Source organism: Tiliqua scincoides, chromosome 11 (assembly GCF_035046505.1).
Source record: "Tiliqua scincoides isolate rTilSci1 chromosome 11, rTilSci1.hap2, whole genome shotgun sequence".
NCBI classification, from domain to species: domain Eukaryota; kingdom Metazoa; phylum Chordata; class Lepidosauria; order Squamata; family Scincidae; genus Tiliqua; species Tiliqua scincoides.
In genome coordinates this window covers 17,637,945-17,660,478 of record NC_089831.1, presented here as the reverse complement: position 1 = coordinate 17,660,478, position 22,534 = coordinate 17,637,945, and positions in this window count along the sequence as shown.

The following is a 22,534-nucleotide window of genomic DNA, read 5'->3' as shown; positions in this document are numbered from 1 at the left end:
ACATGACCAAGCCAACGCAGGCGCCTCTGTTTCAGCAGTGCATACATGCTAGAGATTCCAGCACATTCCAGGACTGTGTTGTTTGGAACTTTGTCCTGCCAGGTGATGCCGATTATATGGCAAAGAACCACATGTTGCTCACAAACCACAGATTGGTCACCCCTGGTATATGACAACTTCCAAGAGCTGCCAGCCCTCCAGGCTTGGCCCAGCAGAGTCTCTAGAATTCAGCATCAATCTCCAGGTGATTACCTAAGGCAATTAAAGTTATGCAGGTTCTCGCCTATAGCTTCACCATCAGTGATTAGAAGGATGGCACCCAGAGGCGGCTCTGAGCTGCAGATGAATCATCACATCCCAGACACCTTCATATGTGGAGGCAGCGTGTACATGCCGCCATTAAAAGTAATCAAGTATTGATTGATCAAGTGATGAAAGACTGGGTGATGTACGCGCATGTGTGAGCCAACCTTGGGGTGGGGTGAATATTGATATCACAGGTTTGAGTCACATCATACTGAGTGGCAGGAAACTGATGTGTTTTGGAGGCCCTCAGCGCGCGCTCTCTCTAATATATATAACAGCAGTTATGCTCTCTGGCTGATTTTATTCCCTGATCATTAAAGCCGAAACAAAAGGAAGAACACAGCCTAGCACTGAAGTACCCTCGGGAATCATTTCTACAGCAGTTTGCCCGGGTAGTATTTTTGGATCTGTCCAATCTCTTTTCATGCATGAGAATATTTTTTTATACAGTTTGCTTTTTTTCAAAACATTTGCATAAGTTTTAAACATTACATATCCATGTAAGTTTTGTAACTTACAAAGAGTAGATTAAAACACAGCACAATATAGAATATCAAAAAAGGAACATACATACACGTGTCAGAAATGCAGCAGATTGCAAAAAATGTCTTAACAATTCTGATGTGATGACAATAGTATAGCAGACCAAAAGCATCCCATAACAGTTGTTTTGCCAAGGTCTTCTGTTGGAGATCTTATGTCCACTATAGACTAATTAGCCTCCCTTCTTCACTCAAAATAGCCCTTACCATGCACTCCCCAAATAAATACAGCCGACAACAGGTATGGAATTAAAATGGGCCACTTTATTGAATTACAACAAGATAGCAACAAGGCAACAACAGTGTAAACAATACCCATCCCAAGTGTGGGGTTCTAAGTGGGGGAAACGGCCCTAGCCATCTACGTCCCCCAATCTCATAGGGCGTCCACCCGACTCCAGGTGTAGCTGAATAGTTATTAAGCCCGCCTTTCTCCGTCGCCCGAAGAGGGTAAGTCAGCCGAACTGCTATGCCTTCAGGTCACCCCTGCAAGGCCCCCAAGTTCGGACAAGGGGTAGCCAGCCTGCCTCCCTGAGCCGGTCAAGCATCTTGGGAGCGGTTCTGGTTCACCCCCGTCCTTGCTGATTTAGATTGGACTGAGTTAACCCCAGCGCATGTGCGCTGGAAAAACTCATCTGTCCCGCCCCCTTTGGCTAGCCAGCCAATCAGCTGGCAGCAAGGCCCTGCTGCCAGCTGATAGGCAGGGAAAGCCTGGCAATTGCTGCTAGTGCGCCAGGGAGGCGCACCAGCAGCCCTAGTTCTGCACTGTAGTACCACTGGACCCCACCACCAGGGTGGCTCACCTGTTTAGCTTGCAGAGGTCCTCCTTCCTTCCCTGTCCCACCAGCAGCTTCTCCAGCCACTGTAGCAACACCATGGTCCTCAGCAGCTCTTGGGTGTGGGCAGCCACACTCCATTCTCAAGCATTCTGTGTTCTAGGAGTCTCCATTTGGTCTGTCAGTCAGTTCATGCTCCATCCTTCTACATCCACCCCCTTTTCTTTTCTCCAGGTGCTTCTTCTATACCCAAGGGCCTTGTTGCCTCCAAGCGGCTGCAGCTGTACAGCACACTCACTGCAATCGAAGGTCCTGGTGTTAACCCCGTGCTTCCCAGACCTGTCAGAATAAGGGGCCATTGTTGACACCACACCCTGTCTCCTTGGGGGATCTTGCTTGTTTCCACTGCGACAGTTTGCAGGAGCTGAGGCCCACGTTTCTTGGATGCCTGCAAAGAGAGAAGACTGCATACTGAAGGATATTTGGTTACTACCAAGAGCCTACCCCAGCGAAGCATTCCTAGGCCAGATGCATTTTGAAACCTGAGATTTCCGAGATGTAGTTGGGCAGTGTCACAAGACTGCCAATTCTTGAAAACTGTGGAAATGGTATGATATAAGGGCAGGGACTGGTGGTGATCCCAAAATGGCCTGAGCGTCATTTTTGTCATCTGACATTTGCCAGCGAAATTTTCAAGGAAGTGGCAACCATATCTACAGCACAGTGACAAAGCAGACATTACTTTATACCCCCCCCCCTTGGTATCTGCGGGGATTCGGTTCTGGTCCCCCTGCCCCACGGATACTGATAACCGCAGATATTGGAGTCCCTTCGAAAGCCATTTTAAAAAATAAAAATCAATAATAGCCTTCCCTACCTTTGTATTGCAATATCATTTGTGGGGCTGCAGGGTGGTCTTCAGTGCTCCCAAAAGCCATTCTGAGGCAAGCCAGGTTCAAGGGAAGGGGGTTGCATGACCCAGAAGTGGCTTCTAGGAGCGCAGAAGACTGCCCTGCAGCCCTGCTAAAGGCACAGTTTTGTGGCACAAAGGTAGGGAAGGCTATTTTCTTACTGATTGTCAGGGTTCCCCTCCTCCCACAGGTCCCCAACTTACCCAGGGAGAAGGCTTCTGGGCCAGAGGATCAGGGAGGAAGCCGGTGGAACATGGGGCCACCTCCCCATACGCTGCCTGGGCACTCCTGTAGGCGGCAAAGTGCAGCAGAGGAACATTGCGCGCTGAACTCCCTGCTTCTCCCTCCGCCTTGGAGGAGGGAGGGGGGAGACAGGACACAGGCCATTTGGTTGCTGGGCAGCTGCCCCTCCCCTGCCTCTGGGGGAAAGGGGAGCTCTTCCTTGCCCAGCCAGCCGGGACCTGCCTTGCTGGGGAGGGCACCTGGCTGTGACAATGGGAGCCCACAGCTGGATCTCCCGATGTCATCTGCAGGGCTACAGGACCCAGGGGGGCAGGGCCAGCCCACCCCCCAAAGGCAGAGACCAAAGCAGAGGCAGCAGCCTTCCCAGCCCTCTCAGGAACAACCCTGGCAGCTCCAGGTGAGAGGAGGGGGGAGGGAAACAGAGAGAGGAAAGAGAGGAGTTGGGGTAATCCCAGGAGAGGGCAGTCCTAGAGACAGGCCCTTTTTGAACCATCCCTGTGAGGGAAGGGGCGGGGCCAAAGGGGAGGGGTCTACCTTACATAAACCTGGAGGCCAGGGGTGACAAGGCAGTGGGGAGTCAGAGGAGCAGGATCTGCTGTTAGCAGCCCCTGCTCCTGACTGGCAAATGCTGCCAACCCAAAGAGGGGGAACTGGGTAGCACAACCCCCCCTTCTTCTGGTGAAGTAGTCTGAGGCCCCCACAAGGGGGTCCCCCTCTGAAAGGCTGGGCAGGCCCTCCCCTTCCCCCCACCCCACAGGGAGGCCTCACACTGATCTTTAATTTTTATGGTTTTTTTTAGAAAAGGGAACCCTGGCACCTGCTGCTTTTGTGGATAGTGAAATCCGTGGATGCTGGACCAGTGGATAAGGCAGGTTCACTGAATGTTGGAACCCCAAGATTGAGGGTGAGGCACTATAACGTGTTGCCCCCCCCTTTGCCCTGCACTCCAGGCAGAGGCAGGAAAATGGGGCAGCCTATTGGCAGTATCTGTGGGGACTGGTCAGGCTGTGCACCCAGAAGGCTCCTCACCTGGTTTTCTTGAGCCCCGCCCAAGGCCTGTCTGAGAGTAGCTGGTAGCTCTTTGGGGGGCTGGGTAGGAATTTTTTGTCTCCAGCCTAATTGGCCGTGGCTGGTGATTTTTTTGCCTACCCCAGACAGCCATGGTGTGGGTGTTGGGTTTATTGTCTGTACTACTTGCCTTTGGTCACTTTGGCAGGTTCGTGCGGGCAGGGTAGATAGGATGTATGGAATTGGTATACATCAAGGTCAGGAAGGTCAGGGGGCGAGCCAGGATTGCTCAGGGGATACTTGTCCGGGCCGCTGAGGCTGACTGGCAAGCCCCCGGGCTGGAGCAAGCAGAGATCAACACTGGGGGTGGCCTGTGGGGTCTCTGCTCTTCCACTGCCTCAACCCCTTGGGGTTGGTGGTCTCTCAGGCCAGGACCAAGGATGACTTGGAACCACGATGTGATGCCCATGTAGCCCAGGGAAGGCAGATGATTAGCACTACTTCCCCCAACTTAGTTGCCAGCACATGGGGGGGTGGTTTAGTTAGTTCCCCCTGCTGCAGATTTTATGGTTTTGATTAATAAAAGTGACCGTTTATCCTAAGCCTTTGTTTGGTGTGCTTATTTCGGAGGTGCAAGGGTAACAGGATTCTCCATGAGACAACCAAGGACCAAGTGGATCTGGACCTGAACTATGGCAAGGGGAGTTTAATTCTTCTCAGGGAAAAACAGACCCCCAGCCTATGCCCTTAGACAGCACTGGCAAGACAGACTAATGTTCTGGCAACTATACATGAAGTGCAAGCTTTGTATCATGAGATTGGTTCTCTTTCTTTCGCCTGTTAGAAAAAAAAAAAGCCACAAAAACACCAAGTAAAGATTTAAAGCTGACAGTCGGGATACAGCTATAGACAACAGCAGGAGAGAGCAGACGTCATATTTTTAATGAGTCTGTTGCCCTGCTCAAATGGATGGAAAGCCAAGACAAAAATACCGAAAGAAAGGAAGAAGCTAGACAAATCTAGCTTGTACCACAAGCTTTGTCATATCTCAAACCTGCGCAATAGGAGGGGTCGAGAGTTTTTCATGAGGGTCTACTTTTTCCATCTGAAATGAGAACCTTCAGAGTCCTTTGCTCACAATTACTCTGCAAGAGGAGCAGGTCTAGCAGCACTTAAGAACTCTGCAAAAAGCCTCACTCCTGCAGTCTCTTCCCAGAAACCTTATGCTGGCAGCAGCCTCAATTATAGCTGAAATAAAAGACCTCCCGAGCATTAGGAGGCGAAAAATCTCCCTGCATTCCAAGCAATGACTCTTGAGGTGCTCCAGAGAACCCTTAAGAGCTAATGAGATTTTTTTGTGTGTGCCTGACCTCCCCAAAAGGAATGTCTTTCCTGCCCAAGGACCTAAAAGCTGTTCTTCCCCTTTAGTATATACCAGGTGGTCATTTCTAAGCATCTTGGCCAGTCTGACTCCAGCAGTCATGACACCTCCAGTGATGTCCAGAGGTGTTCTGAGGACCGGAGAGGTCATGCACGGCTTCTCCAGAAAAAACAGAAGGCCTTCTAAGGCCTCTTACAGGTACTTGTGGTTTTATGAAAAACCCAAAGTACCTTTCTAAGGCATTCCAGTGGCCTTAGAAAAACCTTCTGAGGACCAGAGCAGTCGCATACAGCCTATCCAGCCGTCAGGATGCCTCTGGACCCGATTTGTCAGATCCTTTTGGGGGGGGGATGTGCAGCCAGGGTCAGGTGAGGCTCTGCCTCAATCTGCCTCTAATGACCACACCGCCCTGATGGTCTAACAGGCGACCCCTCACCAGTTAGACAGTTCAAGCTGAAATAGATCCAATAAAGAGGATCTATTAAAGAGGATCCCATAAAGATCCCATAAGAGGATCCTATAAAGAGGATCCCATCTGAGAGGATCAAGGAATCAGATTTTTTCTGCAGAAAACTCAGCTGAATAGTGGGTGGCTAACCGTGGGCTCTCCCCTCCCCAATCCTTCTGGTAATGAGTATCTGGTTCTGCACAATAAACTTCAGGTTCTTTCAAGAGTCACCCATGACCCACCAGAACCTGCCAGGTTTCATTCTCCATTAAGTTTCATTGAATTCATTCATTTAGGTCGCATTTGTCCATTGAATTCCATACTGGTTCCACTTGAGTAATCAGACCTGATCCTGACTCCATTCAGGAACCAATTTTTTTTTTTTTTAAATTTCAGAATTGGCACTTGTCACTCAAGAACAAAGCAATACGTATTGCCTTCTCTGGGACCAGCCTGATCAATTCAGCCCTACCCCAGTTTCTCCCTGATCCATCCCTTCACATGAGATACAAGCAGTTGCCCTTCCTCTCAATGGATTGTACAATCATGGCTGGCTTCTGCAAGACTGACCTTGCAGCTGGTATGAACAGTTGGGGAGCGCATGGTAGGCAGGGTAAATAACTGGCTGCTCTCAGGACATGTGTTCCATGTCTCTTGCTAACAAGGGACCTTTGAAAGAGTGTGGGCCCTTCATGCTCTCCTTAGCTCTCCTCTTTTCTTTCTGGGGAAAGAACTTTGCTGGGGAGAATGATAATGGATTTGTGATTCATAGGGGAGCTGGAGTCCGAGAAGAGGGACCAATGGGGTAGGGGGAAGAAGACTGGTTTGTAAATTATTATTACTATTGTAAAGTAGCTATATATACCACCTTTCTCACTGACTCTCACAAAGAGTGAGAGTCTTAGAGTACAATCCAGAGCACTCTTTGGTTTAGTGCTGGCTCAGGACCGTTGCAAATATGCTGCAAGGCACATCTGCGATGACTTGGAGGTCGGCGGGGCTGGCGTGAGAACATGTGCCAGCACACAGAGGCCAAATTCAGCCCCCATGCTGCCGACACCAGGTAAGGTAACACCAGCTGTGGGCAGCTGGAGTGGGGGGTTGGGGAGGGTGGAGGTAAGGTGGAATGGGGACGTTTCAGGGTGGAGGGAGGGCCTGTAGGGGAAGGTCTGGTTTGGTGGGTGGACCAGACCCCGGAGGGGTATGGGACTGGCCTAGCTGTTAAGAATTTATTGATAATAATAAAATATTATTTGTTCCCTGCCACACTGCAACCAGACTTTGCCCTATAATTTTTTTTTTTTGGGGGGGAGACAATGATAGGCAGTGAAGTTTGCATTTTATTCATGATGTCTATTCTGGTTCCATTCAGGTTCTATTCAGAGACATCAGAACGGGTGAGAAACCAGGAGAAACTTTGGGTCAGACCAGGCCACAAGGAGAGAGAGAGAGATTAAGCAACGAGCTATATCAAGCTATAAAGAGGCAAAACACTGATTTTTTTTTGGGGGGGGGGGAGGGAATAAAGTAGAATTTTTAATGAAAGGGAAGCACAGCATCTAAATTTAGCTGCTCTACTAATGCGTCTACAGAAACTCTAAGTACATCTATTGCCACAGGGTGTTTGAAGTTTTATTCTCCGTGTTCCTTTCCCCCAAGCCAAATGTGGATCCCATTGAAGTCCCTGGCAAAACGCCTGCAGGCTTCAGAAGTAGCAGTATTTTGGTTCAACGTCTTAATCATGCCTACCCCCCAACCTACTCCTTTCTTGCTCATTCAGGAGAATGTGACACGTTCCTCGCTAAGATACACAGTCTATGTCTTCCTCCCTGAGTGTTGTTGCAGGAAAGCAAAGATGCCAGCTTGCAACAGCTAGCCCATGATTGAGGCAGAAACATGAAGAATAAAATACAACAGAGGCATGAGCCGGAAAGCATTTGCTGTGCAAACCCGTTTTGAGTGGCAGCAAGTGTAACACGTGGAAGTTGCTTACCAGTCTGCCGGAAATTAAAATGGCAGCATTTCATCAGCATTTAATTAGGAGGCCCATCAAGTCATGCAGGCTTGAAAATAGTGACTCACCTGGTTGCCAGTGGTTTGTAAGGGTGAAGAGCACAGTACCCAGGTAGAGCTAGCACAAGCACAGCTTAATTGACACTTGTTCCTTTAACAGGCTAAAGTTGATCACTTGTGTTCTGACACATCACAGATGGAAAAGGGAATATCTGAAACACTTTTATGATCATAACAAACCCACCCACTGCTCTTCGAAGGGCTGTGCCCCACTGACTGTATGCTAGATCAGGGGTGTCCAAACCTCAGCCCGGGGCCACTTGCGGCCCTTGGGGACTCCCAATCTGGCCCTCAGGGAGCCCCCAGTCTCCAATGAACCTCTGACCCTCCAGACACTTACTGAAGCCCTCCCTGGTCTGACACTAGCTGTGCTAGATCATGCATGTGAAAACACAGCATCATTTGGGAGGGGTATTCTGGGATAAAATGGCTGCTGCAATGGCAAAAAGGTGTCTGTCGTGATGAGTACCTCTGATGTGTCTTTCCCCCTTGAAAAGTACCCTCTGGAATCACTGAAATGCACCCCAGCCTTGGAAAATTGTAACTGCTAGAGAGCACTGCTTGAAACAAAGCATGCAGTTTCACTCACTCAACCCCCCCCCCCCCGCCCAGTTCAGCATCAGATGCTTCCATCCATCATCTTCAGGATGTTGCCACCTTTCTGCTGCTCAAGGGTAAGACAGATGATGCTGAGAGAATACATGCCTTCATTTAGGCTAGTGCTACAGCTGGTTCTCCAGGGACAGGGGAAAGGGGCAGGCAGAGAGAATCAAGAGGAAGCTCACCACCTCGGCAGCTGTCAGGAGGACTGTAAGATACAGTCAGCTCTAAAGCAATTGTTCCTGCATTTCAGCCTCCTTGAAATGTAAGACACCGTCACCTTGTTTTTGGGGCCTCTCTCATTTCTGGATTGTTCAGTGTGCCTGGTGGATAGGAGTGGAAACCACTGAGGCTAGTTTCAGTACAGAACTTTTCAAAGTAGAGTTGGGCAGATCAGGGCCTAGGAGAGCGGGGTAAAGCGGGTAATTTGTACCTGGACCCAGGGTCAAAAGGGGGGCCCAGGAGCCAAAGGAGGGGGCCCAGAAATTTCCTGGGATCTTACAAATTCCCTATCTACTCAGACTTGCTGCCCACACAGGATGCTGGGGACACTACTGAAGTCACATGGGTTGGTAGACCTGGGCTCCAAAGACTTTTCCAGCGGTCTCTACTCTCCCCCCACTCTGTTTTGCCCCTCCCTGCCTCTCTTCTGCTTGCCCGTCACCACCCTCCCCCCCGCTCTGTTTCATCCCTCCCCCTTTGCAGAGGAGCCCAAAAGAAACTTTGTGCCCCCTGATAAAATTCCGCTCAGAGGCCCTGGGGCGGATCCCAAGTTCTAAGGTTCATTAGCAGTAAGATAAGTCCTCAACTCTGATATTGCCACTTGTTCTGCGCCTGGAATGGATAGCTGCTATATTTCTTCACCCAGCATGTGATTAATCTGTGCCACAGGATGTGGTGATGGCACCTGGCCAGCCTAGATGCCTTTAAAGAGGCATTGGACAGATTTATGGAGGAAAAGTCTATCAGAGGTTGCAAACCATGATGGGTACGTGCACCCTTCAGGTTTTAGAAGTAGCCAACCTCAGAATGCCAGATACAAGGGATGGCATCAGGATGTAGGGATCTTGTGTGCTCCCTGAGGCATCTGGTGGGTCACTGTCAGATACAGGAAGCTGGACTAGATAGGTCTTTGGCCTCGATCCAGCAGGGCTCTTCTTATGTTCTCATTCAGTTCTGATATTTAAAAGGGAGGAGGGGAGCTCCATCAAGACTCCATTTGTGAGGATATGCTTGTATGCCTCTGTGGCAGAGACAAGGTGTCATCTACTCATCCTGAGATTTAACTTCTAGATATCTTGGGGAAAAGAAGTGAATTCCAAAGAATGAGAAATCAAACAAACCCAACAAATAAGAAAATCTGTATCCCTCAAAGGCAACACAATCAAGGAATCATGATTTATCAGGATAAACAACAATAAGGTCTGTGCATGGTAACTAAGAAGAACTGTGGCAGATGCAGGGCTGTTACCAGTCAGATGTCATTAATTCACATTTTGTGTTGTATCATAACTCAAGCTTTTTACATTTTTTATACTGCCCTTCTTCCAAGGAGCACAGAGTGATGGACATGGTTCCTCCCCTCCTTTGGTTCTCACAACAACCCTGTGAGGTAGGTGAGGCTGAGAGTGTGTGACCGGCCCAAGGTCACCCAGGAAGCTTCATGGCTTGAGTGGGGATCTCAACCTGGTCTTAAATTCAACTCTCAAACCACTATACCATCCTGTCTCCTAGCTTACAAGTGCATGGAAGACCTAGGAAACAGACAGAAACCCTTTCCTCTTCCTCTGAGAACTAAGATCCTTTTCTTTCCCCCCAACTAGGCACTGAGTGTTGATCACCTGTTTCAAAAGAAACACCCAACAGCCTGCTGAGCTAAACAACACACTCCAAGGAGAGCCAAACTCCTGCTCAAAGGATCTCTAGCCAATCTGATTGCTGAAGAATCCTTCTTGTTCCAGTATGGCCATCAGTCAGGCCATTGGCTTTAGCAACACTTGTCTCCTAGTTTATTTCAAAGACAGGTATAGTGGGGCCCAAATCTATCCCCTTCTTGTTTCTATGATCAGGTGCTTGAACTGCCTTCCCATAAGAACCCTAGGAGACTCTAATACAAATAAAGTTCTAGCATGTCTGGCTTTTGGCTTTGTCTATGTCCTCCTCCACCACCTTCTATTTTTACAGACCAAGCGATCAACACTTCTGGCTGGGCTTCAGTGTGTGTCCTCTTGTTCACACCTAATTCGCTCTTAACACCTCTTACCAGCTCTCTGTGCTGGCTGTGAACAGGTTCCCATTTTAGGAAGCCCCACGGACTGATAAGAGGGGGTGAAACAGACAGGAAACAGAGAAGCTGTTGTCACTCTTAACAGCCTCCTTCAAAAACACAGAGGCATCCCTAAGGCATATTCGACAGTTCTTGTTGCTAACCAGTGCTGCTCTCATTGCATGGAAATTACTGGGGACAGTCCCCATTGCCTAATTTTTACCCTTGGTATATCCCTCCCTGCATTTTGTCCCTGTGTTTGTCTTTGGGGAATCTTCTTAGGGTGACAGGCCCTTCAGGGTGTGATCCCTCTTCCCTATTCTCCAGCACTGAAATCTCTCCATGGGAACAGGATGCTTCTTGCCTCTAAGTTATGCATCTAAAGGATCATCCTAAAGCATAAGGCTGTAGCTCTGTAGCAGACCAGCTACTTTGCATGCAGCAAGGCCCAGATCCAATTCCCAGTATGCAGGACTTGGAAGGCCTGTCTGAAATACCTGCAGAGCTGTCACCAGTTTTGACAGCAGGGCTGTGCTTTTGGTGGCTGCCGTTTTTACCTCCCAGATGATGAAGTAATCTTTATAGGAGACCTATGGGAAATTTTTATTACTACTACAATATTTGGACCTTCTTTCTTGTAGACTTGAGTCTCACTTGAGTCTCATAGACTCAACACAGTTTACATAGGAAGGCAGACCATAAAGCCTGTTTTTTTTTTCAAATGGGTTTTTTTTTTCTTACATGCATTACTCTATGAGAGAAACTCATAGGATCTTCCATTTCTCCAGTTGCTTCCCTTCATGGTATGATAGTTAGGTGCAGAGTGTTGATCAGCTGTATCAAAAACAAAACCCAGCATCCTCCTGGCTGCACAGCTCTTGCACTTTCCTTGCTCTCACAGGAAGCTGCAAAATGCACCTCAGGCTACGATCCATTTCCTGCCAGTCCTCACACCTGTGCCTCTAGCCACCTGCTTCTGGTCTCCCATCCAAAGCAAGAACTAAACTAATCCTGCTTAGCTTTGTCAAATGTGGACCACCAGCGAGTTCTGCAAGGTGGGACCACAATGATTGAGGTTCCTCTTCAGGCACCAGAAAGTCTTGGGCCAACTTTGCAGAGATAGAACACCCCCCCCCCCGAGTTGAATGTGAAGAAAGATGGGCTCAACTCATAAAACCGAAACAGGCATGGCAATGATACAAAGGCGGAAGTCAAGCTGTTCCATAGGACCATTATTCTGAACAACTGATTTGGCTTTTGGTAGAGGAAGAACAATCCTGGACAAATAATTCCCAGGCAGATGAACCCTTTAGCATACTGAAATAATCACTGGGGTGAACCGAAGTGCGTTTGACAGCCAGCGTTGCTGTTTGTTGCTTTTCTGTTAATAATTCCCACCCTCATGGTGTCTTGGCAGCAATGAACGAGAGAGTATTCCGCTCAGCCGCACGGAGCTGATTTTGTATTCAGATTTCACGGCTGCTCCATGCCGTGCGGTATTAAGCCTAAGTGCTCTTGCTGTTCCTTTTTTAAATAAAAGTTTTAAAAACCATGCAAAATTGCGTGGGATGGTACAGATCGCTTTTCCAAGAGGTGATTGTAGACTGATTATTCCCCCCCCCCCCAGCCAGAACCTTGGCTATTTATTTGTTTCTCCTGACCAGTCATTTTAAAGAGCAAGCTACACATAACTGAAGTTTTGGTAGTTTGAAAGCCACAGGTTTGGTCTTTGCAGAAAGACTGGAGTGCAGAATCAGGGAAAAAGAGAGAAAGAGTAATAGAAACAGAAGGACGATCCAATCCCTAAGTAGCTATACTGTTTTCTGTAAGGACCACCTATACCACCCTGGTGTCACATGTTGTGTATGTAGCTCATGCTAAATTTAGAATATGCTACATATGCTCTCTTTTCTATACCTATAGCCAACACTTCTGAACGCTTTACTAACCAAGGGCCAAATCCTATCCAATTTTCCAGGGCCAGTGCAGTGGTGCCAATGGGGTGTGTGCTGCATTCTTTAGTGGGGTGGCAATCACAGAGGCCTCCTCAAGGTAAGGGCACATTTGTTCCCTTACCTCTGGGCTGTATTGCAGCTGCACTGATGCTGGAAATTTGGATACAATTGGGTCCCTAGACTCCAATCCTGAGCTCTTTAGATGGTTGGTACAAGTGTACCTCTGGCATTGGGTGTCACAGACATGCCATAAGGCATACCCATGACACTCTGCATCTGTGCTGGCCCAACACTAGTCGGCTCTGAGCCCAGCGCCAACCAGATGTCACCTGGAGTTCAGTAAGAGCAATAAGGCAGCAATAACAGCCTCAGGGGAGGGTGAGGTGGGGGAGAAACTGAGACCAGTGAAGCTCTGCTCCGCCAGATTCTGAACTCCGTGTTAGGCTGGAAGGCCTGACACAAAGTCTCTCAAGTTTGCTCTGGCAAAATAGCCGGCGCAGATTTGAGAAGATTTGAGGGGCTTGGAGCTTCCCTAAAAGAGATCTCCAGAGGCTGCCGCAGGCTGCAGCAGTAGCCACTTTGGCACTGCTGCACCTGCCACCTTTAGGATTGGGCTATTACTTCTCAGTAAACCTGCATAGGACTGCACTGTGATAATCCTCACTTCAGCATCAGTAAACCAGGGCTAACAAGGCTTCCTGGAAACAAGGAAATGGATTAACCACATGTAGAAAGCTAGAAAATCTCTGTCCCCCAGGAAACCAGTGTAAAAAAAGTCACCCGTGTAAAATTACACAGCTTTATTACTTTTTTTCCTCCTGAATATGACCAAACCAGAACTTGGGAACTTTCTGTAATTTTTGATCTCCCTGGAAATCCCTTTGCTCATCCCCTCCAAAACATGAAATGGGCCCCTGTCTACAAATCTTGCCTTCCCAATTGAAGAGGCTGCATACTGGAAACCTGCAGGTTTAAATGAGTGCAGTCCATTGTCACCAAATATAATGCAGAGAATCCTGCAGGGGTAGCATATCCCCCCCCCCCCCACATTTATCTGGGAAAGAAATTGTGTTCAGGGCATTAAAAAGACCTTCAGCCAACAGGGGAAACATGAATGATTTATATTGCCAATAAGAGATTAGAATCTTTCTAACTTCTAATTTTAATTAGGATTGAGTTCTGCATGTGTACTTGTGCCTCTGTGTTTATATTTCTCATCTGGAAGACTAATCAGGAAGTTTGCATGACTGTTCATAGGATATTATGTTAGCCAAACAAGCCCTAGCAACTGTTGTCACAAGATAATTCAGGAGCCGTATTAGAAAACCATGAAAACAATAATAAAGATATTAGGAGTGAGCTAGAAACCCATTATGCTCAACCTCCTACTTGCTAATTAAATACATGCAGATGCATTGCCTAAACAGCCCTCCGTTTTCAGTGCTAAAATGGGGCATGGCATGAAATACAAAATACAGAATGCTCTCATTCCAGCAAGGAAAGCCTGATTTATTAAAAAGCCTGGCGCACAGCCAGTTATTGCAAAACAGGATTACTATATTGGGTGTGTGTGTGGTGTGTGTACAGAGAGGGAGAGATTAGTGACATCAATCAATCAAATATGTTTACATAGACCAAAAGGGTGCTCTGATTAACAAGGCTGCAAATTAAAAAGTTTAATTCACATACTTCTACAAGTATGGATACTAAGAAGAGGCATTCTTACTCTAACGGAGAATGCCTCTTCTGAGATTATGCCTGTGATATCACGTGCATGCCTCATTCAACATGGAGGAAACATGCTTTATGCTTCAAAATTATTGTTTTAACCACATGAATATTTATGAAAGTTTAATTGATTATTGATAGGGCCATGGTTTCTGAGCTGCATGTGCACAGGTTTCTAGAGAACTATGTTGCCTGTATCAACTAAAGCAGGGGTGCCCAAACCCCAGCCCGGGGGCCACTTGCAGCCCTTGGGGGCTCCCAGTCCAGCCTGGAGGGAACCCCCAGTCTCCAAGCCTCTGGCCCTCTGGAGACTTGGTGGAACCCTTGCTGGTCCAATACAGCAGTGGGATGAGGGCACCCTCCACTACTTGCCATTTCTCATCTGTGATGCAGCAGTGACAGCAAAGGACAGCCTGGCCTTGCTTTGTGCAAGGCCTTTATAGGCCTTGAGCTACAGCAAGATCTTCATTCGTTCATATAAGTTGCATCTCTAATATATTCGTTTATGTAAATTTATTCAAATTTTAAATGTAAATTAACTATTTTCCCCCAGTCCCTGAAACACTGTCAGAAAGATGATGTGGCCCTCCTACCAAAATGTTTGGACACCCCTGAACTAAAGTATATGGATTTCAATTCATATGCTGTAGTACTAACCCTGGCATTGAAAAGAGATGTCAGGTTGATTCTGACAAAAGTTCAAATGCTTGTTGCCCCCTCATCTTTTCATTAGGAATCACTCCCCAACATGGATATCTAGGAAAAGATCAGAAATAGCTTCCAAATTCTGTCTGCTTTGTTTGGGAAGAATGACTGCCAGACCTAATAAGCATCTAAGGCTCAAAACAAGGAGGGGAATCTGCATATTGGAAAGAAATGTGGGGACTGGTGGGCAACAAACAGTCTCCTGATAATGAAGCTCAGTAAACAAGCCCAAATGTTGGAATTAAGAACAGATGCAGATGTGGTAAAATGCAGCAGAAATGGAACCAATTATACATTCTGTGCTCTGAAAAGGTCAGGAAAAGTCATAATGAAGCCAGAAACAATGTTTAATTAGAGGATGTGAAAATTTGGCATATGGCTGAGAAAAGCAAAGTTGATAGATGGCCTGATCCTAGGCTGAGAGATTATGAAAACTAGAATGGTCTGTACTAGCCTGGCAAAAGGTATACTACCAGAATGCCTCTCCTGGTGAGGAACTGCCCAGCTGAAATTGCACCAAGCCTTAGGGCAATGGTCCCCAAACTTATCAGAGTCATGGCACCCCCACAATCTCTTCTTCCAAGCTCAGCTGAACAGCGCTATTTCAGATTGTGCTAATCTTATGCAATTCAAGATGGTGGCACCCAAATCTCATAAGATCTTGTATGATCCAAGATGGTGGCACCCAAATCTCATAAGATCTTGTATGATCCAAGATGGTGGCACCCAAATCTCATAAGATCTTGTATGATCCAAGATGGTGGCAACCAAATCTCATAAGATCTCACACAATCCAAGATAGTGGTGCCCAAATCTCCCCCAAGATTTGTGTGCCACCATCTTGGATTGCATGATATTTCACATGATCCAAGGTGGCAGTGCCCAGGAGAGCTGGTAGGAGAGGCCATCTGGTAGCACCTCTGTAAATGCACCTTGGTGTCCTAGAACATTGTGGCACTGTTTTGCCAGATACCCAGTCCAAACTTCACTTAGAGAATTATGCCCACTTTAAGTTAATTAGCTCCCCTTCTTTCCCCAACAACAACCCTAGTTCTGCCCTGCAGCACTGCTGGACCCTACTACCAGGGTAACTTGCCTGTTCAACCTGCAGAGCTCCTCCTTCCTCTCCTGCCAGCAGCTCCTCCCACCACTACAGCAGCACCTTGGTCCTCAGCAGGTCTTGGGCATGCCAGCCAGCAGTCTCCAAACTTCCCTCCTTCTACTACCCACACCAAACTCTCCCTTCATCAGGTGCTTTTATGCCTGAGGGCCCTATTGCCTTCAAGTGGCTATAGCTGTGCAGCACACTCTCTGCTGAATGCCCAGGCCTTAACCCTTAAAGGCTGACACCACATCCTACCTCCTTGCCAGATCTTCCACTATTACAATACAGACACATACTTAGGAACCTCTGCCCTAAGAGGAAAATGCTCTTGAATATGTATTGGAGAGAATCACAGTATTCATACAGTGTTGTTGTTCATGAGCTAATTTCTTTTTATTTCTAAATAATTGTTTCTTGGACCCAAATAAACTAGGGCACAACAGAAACAACTTCATGCATTTACGAACCATCTGCAATTCTTTTGGTAAAGGTCACCCTAATGATATGATACAGGTATATGCTGTGCCTTGTCAAAACCTTCTCAGACCTTCATATGAAGGAATCTGGGCTATTGTTTTGTTCCAAAAAAAGATGCTTCTCTGATTAATTCTACCATGCAGTTGTAAATATGGGACATCAGCTTGAAATGATAAGGGATTCACAGCCCAATCCTATCCACACTTTCCTGGGAGCAAGCCCATTGACTTTAATGAGACTTACATCTGAGTAGACATGCATAGGATTGGGCTGTAACTCAGATCAGGTTGTGAGTACTTAGGATAAGTTATGCTCATCTCACAATAAAATAAATATTGTGAGTAGCAATTGTGAGTAGCTCTGTTGCAATGACTTTGGGAAGCACACAAGGCTTAGAGCCTTGTTGCTTGATGTAGTGCAAGGAACAGAAGCAAGCAAGGAAGAGACGGCAGACAGATTTCAAATGTAGATGCAGGGAAGAAGCCGGAAGCTGGAACAGATCCTTGCCCAGCCTCCTCCAAGTCTTTTATTCACTCTCCTCCCACAATACAGAGCAAACTGATGTTACTTTCAGTTAAAGATAACGCTAGCTGGTAACAATACATTCCTAGGTCTGACTGCTTCCTTATCTCTAATGCTAACTCATCTTGTTTACTAGGTAAAAGGCAGTGAACAAGGTCATGGCTCAGAATGTGTTCTGGCCAGAGTAGATGTGCCTGTGGTTGCCAAGTTCACTAAAGCATTTCAAAGCCCAGCGCTTCTGCTCTACTACATTATGAACCATATGGATGATTTTATCCTTAAGTTATAGCTTAGAATACATTTGAAACTCAGAGTTGCACATTCTTGGGCACAAGCCTAACCAGGTCTACTCAGAAGTAAGTCCTATTTTGTTCAATGGGGCTTACTCTCAGGAAAGTGTGGTTAGGGTTGCAGCCTTTGTGTGCTACATAGACTGGAGCATGAATTCATTCAAGATATGCTATCCTTGGTGCTGAAAGGTGTGAAACCAGCAGCAATCAAATAGATGGGAGAGTGAACCTGGAGTGAACCCTTGACACTCAAATAACCTTTGAGGTAGAACTGCATTTTAAAAATCTGGTCTCCCACATTGGCAAAACCACTGTAAGCTCTATCAGCTCTCCTGATCAGTGAGTCGGTTCCATGTTCCTCTCTGCTGCACCCAACTTTCTATGGACAGATAATGGCTATTTTGTGGATGTTAAGGATGCCATGCACATGGTCCTTGAAAATCTCTTATGCAGGCATTTCCTGGAAATAGCAAGATGTTCCATATTAGGAACTGATATATCATGCAAAAACTGCCATTGCCCAAGTTTCCATGGATACAGAAATAATCCTTTGAATACAAAAAAAGTGGAATTATATCCTTTACTAATACAACTTGCCTTAAAAAAAAATGTCTATTTTTAAAAGAAAGTGTGTCAAGAAACTCAAGAAGGGTTGAATGGTGAGACGCTAATGTTTTTATAGGAATACTAAACATGTGCTTATTTGTACCATCTGATTCAAATGTTGCTCTGCCGACTCACAGTAGTAAAAGTCAATGAACCCTCAAACCACAATTTCCAGTGTGGTATCCTCAGGACTACGGCTATGCCGTAACCAGATACATGCAAAGAATGGCAGATTTAAAAGGATCCCTACATCAAAATATATCTCTGTATGTAAATTTAACATGTCAAAGAGATATCTTCCAGATAAGCTTACCTCCTAATGTGTCAACTTTACATACATAGGGTGATTTTGATCTGGGGATGCTTTCATTCAAACAAATGAAGTGGCAAACTACCAAATCCATCCATCCCTTTAACATATACAGTGTTGTGGTTGATTAACCCTGATGCTCTTGAAGTCAAAAGTGTTATTTGTCAGGGGCATAATTTGGGAATCTATACAAATGTTGCAAGGAATTCATAGAAACAAACATATTCAAATCCCACCACCCTTATGGAAAATCTAAATGCATTGTTAGGTGCATCAACAATGATTTCAATAAAACACTCTCTGCTTCAATTGCCTGTGAATCTTCTTGCTGGAAAGACTTTCCAATCACATGTAGAACTTAAATGTCCAAATACTTGTAGATATCAAGGGAAACAAAATCACCTGAAAAATGTAATCACAAATAAAATGAATCCACGTAGCTGCAGACATCAGCCATATGATTATGAAAAGCACCTGATAAAGCTATTGAACCCTTCTTTAACATGGAAAGCATGAACAGAGAATCCATAAGTGAATTATGTATCCACTTTCAGTCCAACCAGCTATTCACACTGCATGATCATTGTGCACATAATATTCCAAGTGGACTTTCTAGTGTTTGTGGAAAGAGAGGCCTCTAAAACATAGAATGGAACAGTGTTTTGTTCCATTCAATTGCGACTTAAATAATTTTTTTGTTTTCAATGTCAAATGAGACTCCGCCACATTCAATACCAACCGAATGCACTGTTGGTAATTAAAGCAGCCTTTGTTCCTGACCCTGGTCTAGCCTTTTCTGACATCTCTTTAGATGGACTGTATGTGGCTTAATTAAATGAACTCCATGGACCTGCCTATGGAAAGAGCCCCCTTCATTTGGTTCGATGCTTCTTTATCAGTTGCGCGGGCAGGCCGCTTCCTCTTCCTTCCCTGCTTATTAATCTGCGTGCACTTGCCTCAAACGAATTTAAAAGTTCCCAGTTTCTGCAGATGTGCGTTGCACCTGTCCCCACTCCATGTTTGTGCATGATAAGACAGAACTCAGGTTCCATGTAGAAGGTCTAAGATAAGAGCCCCAATTCATTCCATTTGTAAGCCCCCTTTCTGAGGGGTAGCCTTTGAAATAAATTATATTGATGTAAGGGCTTGCAGGGCTGGTGCAGACTTCTACCATTGTAGAAACTGCAAGAGGTTTCTGAAAAATAGGAGTCAGAACAACTTTCCTTTCCCCTTCTCAACTGCTGAAGTGGACGGTTGCGTATGTACATGCATGTGCATTTGTGTGCTCAGAGGCCTAACACACATGTGATTATGTGACATCATGTCAGATGACATCACTTCTGTGTTCTCCCCAGAGAAGGAGTACTCGCTGCGATGTCTGCAACACCCCATTCCTTCTCCCCTTGAAGGAGAGCCTCGACAGGAGATGTGGTATTGGCTACTAGTTTATGCGGCTTTCAAAGGATTTCATTTTCTGGCATGTTCATGTCAGTAAAATCATTACCTGTGACCTGTCCATGAACAGCCTGGAAGCATCTGGCTTCTCATTCTTGGATTAAGGATTTTGACCTGGATGAGTCATTTAAACCAGCAGGCTTCATCTTCTAGGCACTTGCCAATCCCAGTGGAAGCTCTAAGACTGACTTCCCTGTTGATTGCACAGCACGCCTGAGCCTTTCCAGCACTCATGTGATGAATTTTACTGGACAAGCCTGCTTCTCACCTAGAGCTCAAGTGCACCTCTCCGCACTACGAAATTGCCTCTGCCTTGGCAACATAGCTATTGCTTCAGCAATTCACTTGTTTCTCAGGGTCCACCTGAAAAATTGAGCAATCCAGAGGTAGAGTAGAGCATCTGAGAAACAAATTTAACTCTAACTACTCTCCAACTAGATTGCTGTATTTCTCCGGTTGGATTTTGTACCTTACTGTCATCCTTTTAGTTGCATTCCCACAACAGCTCAGAAGTGGAGACAATGCACTGGTGTTCTTCCAGTTAGCACATTTCTGTGCAGGCAGAAATTCCCAGGAAGTGTCCCTGGATGCACACCGCACATGCTTCAGATCTCTGAGAAACAACAGGAGGCACTGGTTATATTTTTAGCAGATCTCTTTTCTCCAATAACACCTGGAAGGAATGGGAGAAAAACAGTTCGCTTGGAGATACATCTCATCACAGTGTCCCAACAGGCCTGTTTCAGCACTGTGTATTTTATCCCCATGGGAGGCACATCCATGTCTCTTATTTCCATAAATGGTTTTTTTTTGGGGGGGGGGATGTCTTGTAGGAATGGCTTGTTGGCAACTGATGAAGTCACTGCATGTTGTATTTTCTGGCTTAGGAAAAAGAACCTGGGCATCCTGTAAGGGTTGTCACAAATACGAGTTCAGCAGCTCAGCCCCAGAAATTCTTCTCTGACTTGAATTTTAATCTGAGCTGGAGCAAGTTCATTGTTCCTGTATTCTTCCCAAAGTCCAAACCTATTCAACTTTCCAGCACTGGTGCAGCTACTATGCAGGCACAAATGTTCCCTTACCTTGAGGAGGTTTCCATGATGACCCCTCCAACACCACTGCTGGATGCAGCACACACCCTATTGGCACGGCCGCATCAGCACAGGAACGTTGAACTGGGGTCCCATTTATCTTCACTGCTATCCTGACACAAACAGTGGAAAACTACATTTCCCAGTCAAAAACTCTATTTCCTGGTACCTGGCACACAACTCTAGAAACATGGCAGGCACAAGAGGATGGGGGAGAGAGGCTTCCCTTCTTCCATTCCACTGCCTGCCTGCAAAAGATCAGCAAGACAGATGAGTTGGAGGGAGGAAGTATGGAGACTCACTATGGTGCTTGGGGAGAAATTGGACTCTATGCCTTTTCTACTTCCATTGCCCAATGGCTTCCTTTTAACCTAGTCTGCAGTAGAAAGTAGGCATGTTTGTAGGCAACTAGTACTTCTTGTCATGCACTTAGAAAAGCAAATAAGGAAAATAGCAGAGCATGCTGGTAGCCAACCCTAGACTCCCTGCCAGGATCAGCCTTGGAAGCAGCAGGGCCTGATACTGAACTGTAGCAACAAGCGGGGGAGGGGAGCAATGGAGCCCCACACAAAGCACAGCACCTGGCAGTGACATGATGATGTCACCACTGACTGCTTCCGCAGGGGGGGGGGCATTTTGAGCCATTTAGACCCAGGGGCTCTGCTTGCTGTGCAATGTAGCGGACACTCCGGCATGGAAGATTCCATGCCGGAGATTCAGCTACAGATCAAACCAGTGCCTGCAGTGTGGGGTGCAGGGCCCCAGTTCCATCCAGTCAGTTGAATCGCCCTAAGGCCAGCCCTCTTCCCTGCTAAGGCAAGGCTAGTAAAATTTCCCCAATCTCTGATGCCTCCACAACCCTTCCTGCACAGAAGAGAGATGTCAGCCTCAATCAGAATCTGTGTCACTTGTTAGAGCTCCAAACCGATAAGAGTTATACTGGAGACAATCGGAAATGGTATGACAAGGTGCAAGCAAAAGGGGAAAAGGGAGAAGAAAAATGTGTGAATGAATGAACCAAGACTGAGCAAATATAGCACTTGATTCCTTTCCCTTGCTGACAAGCAGCAACAAGCTTGGCAGGAGTTTTCAGAGCAAGGATGAAGAGAGAACATATTACACTAAAATCCAATGAAGTTTTCAAAAGCCAGTGTGTGACCAGAAGCAGCCTCTGTAGACTCCAAGGAAGGCTTTTGGGGGCTGATTTGAGCATTGTGTTGCTACCCACATGGAGCACAAGATGGGCTGTGGCGCTCAAAAGTTTGGAAACCACCGCCTTAGATAAAACAAAAACCCTCAGGTGAAAAGCAACTGGATTTCTCAATGAACTGGGATAGAATCTTACTGGTTGCTTTTGCAGTTTGCATAAGGCATTTAAGCACAAGGGAAGATCTGAAAGGGCCACTTTTAAAAATCTATTGTCTTTTAAAATCTATTGTCTCTGTTCTATTGTCTGATTTGTGGATTTTGGCCCACCAGGATTGAATTCTCAGAGGATAGAATCCAGGAGAACAAACACCAATTGAGCTACGGTCACACAGGAAGTGCAAGGAAGTCCTTGCCGGATACAGAAGATTCCCAGCTGGCTTTGCTTTGCGCTTTTTATTCAATAGTTAGTCTACAGTGCACCACATTTAAAGGAGGAAAACTGTTGTAAGCTACATTCCTTTTACTGAACAGGATTTTTTCTTTAAATAATAATAAAAAAAGATACCTTCCCTCCACTTGGAGAGACG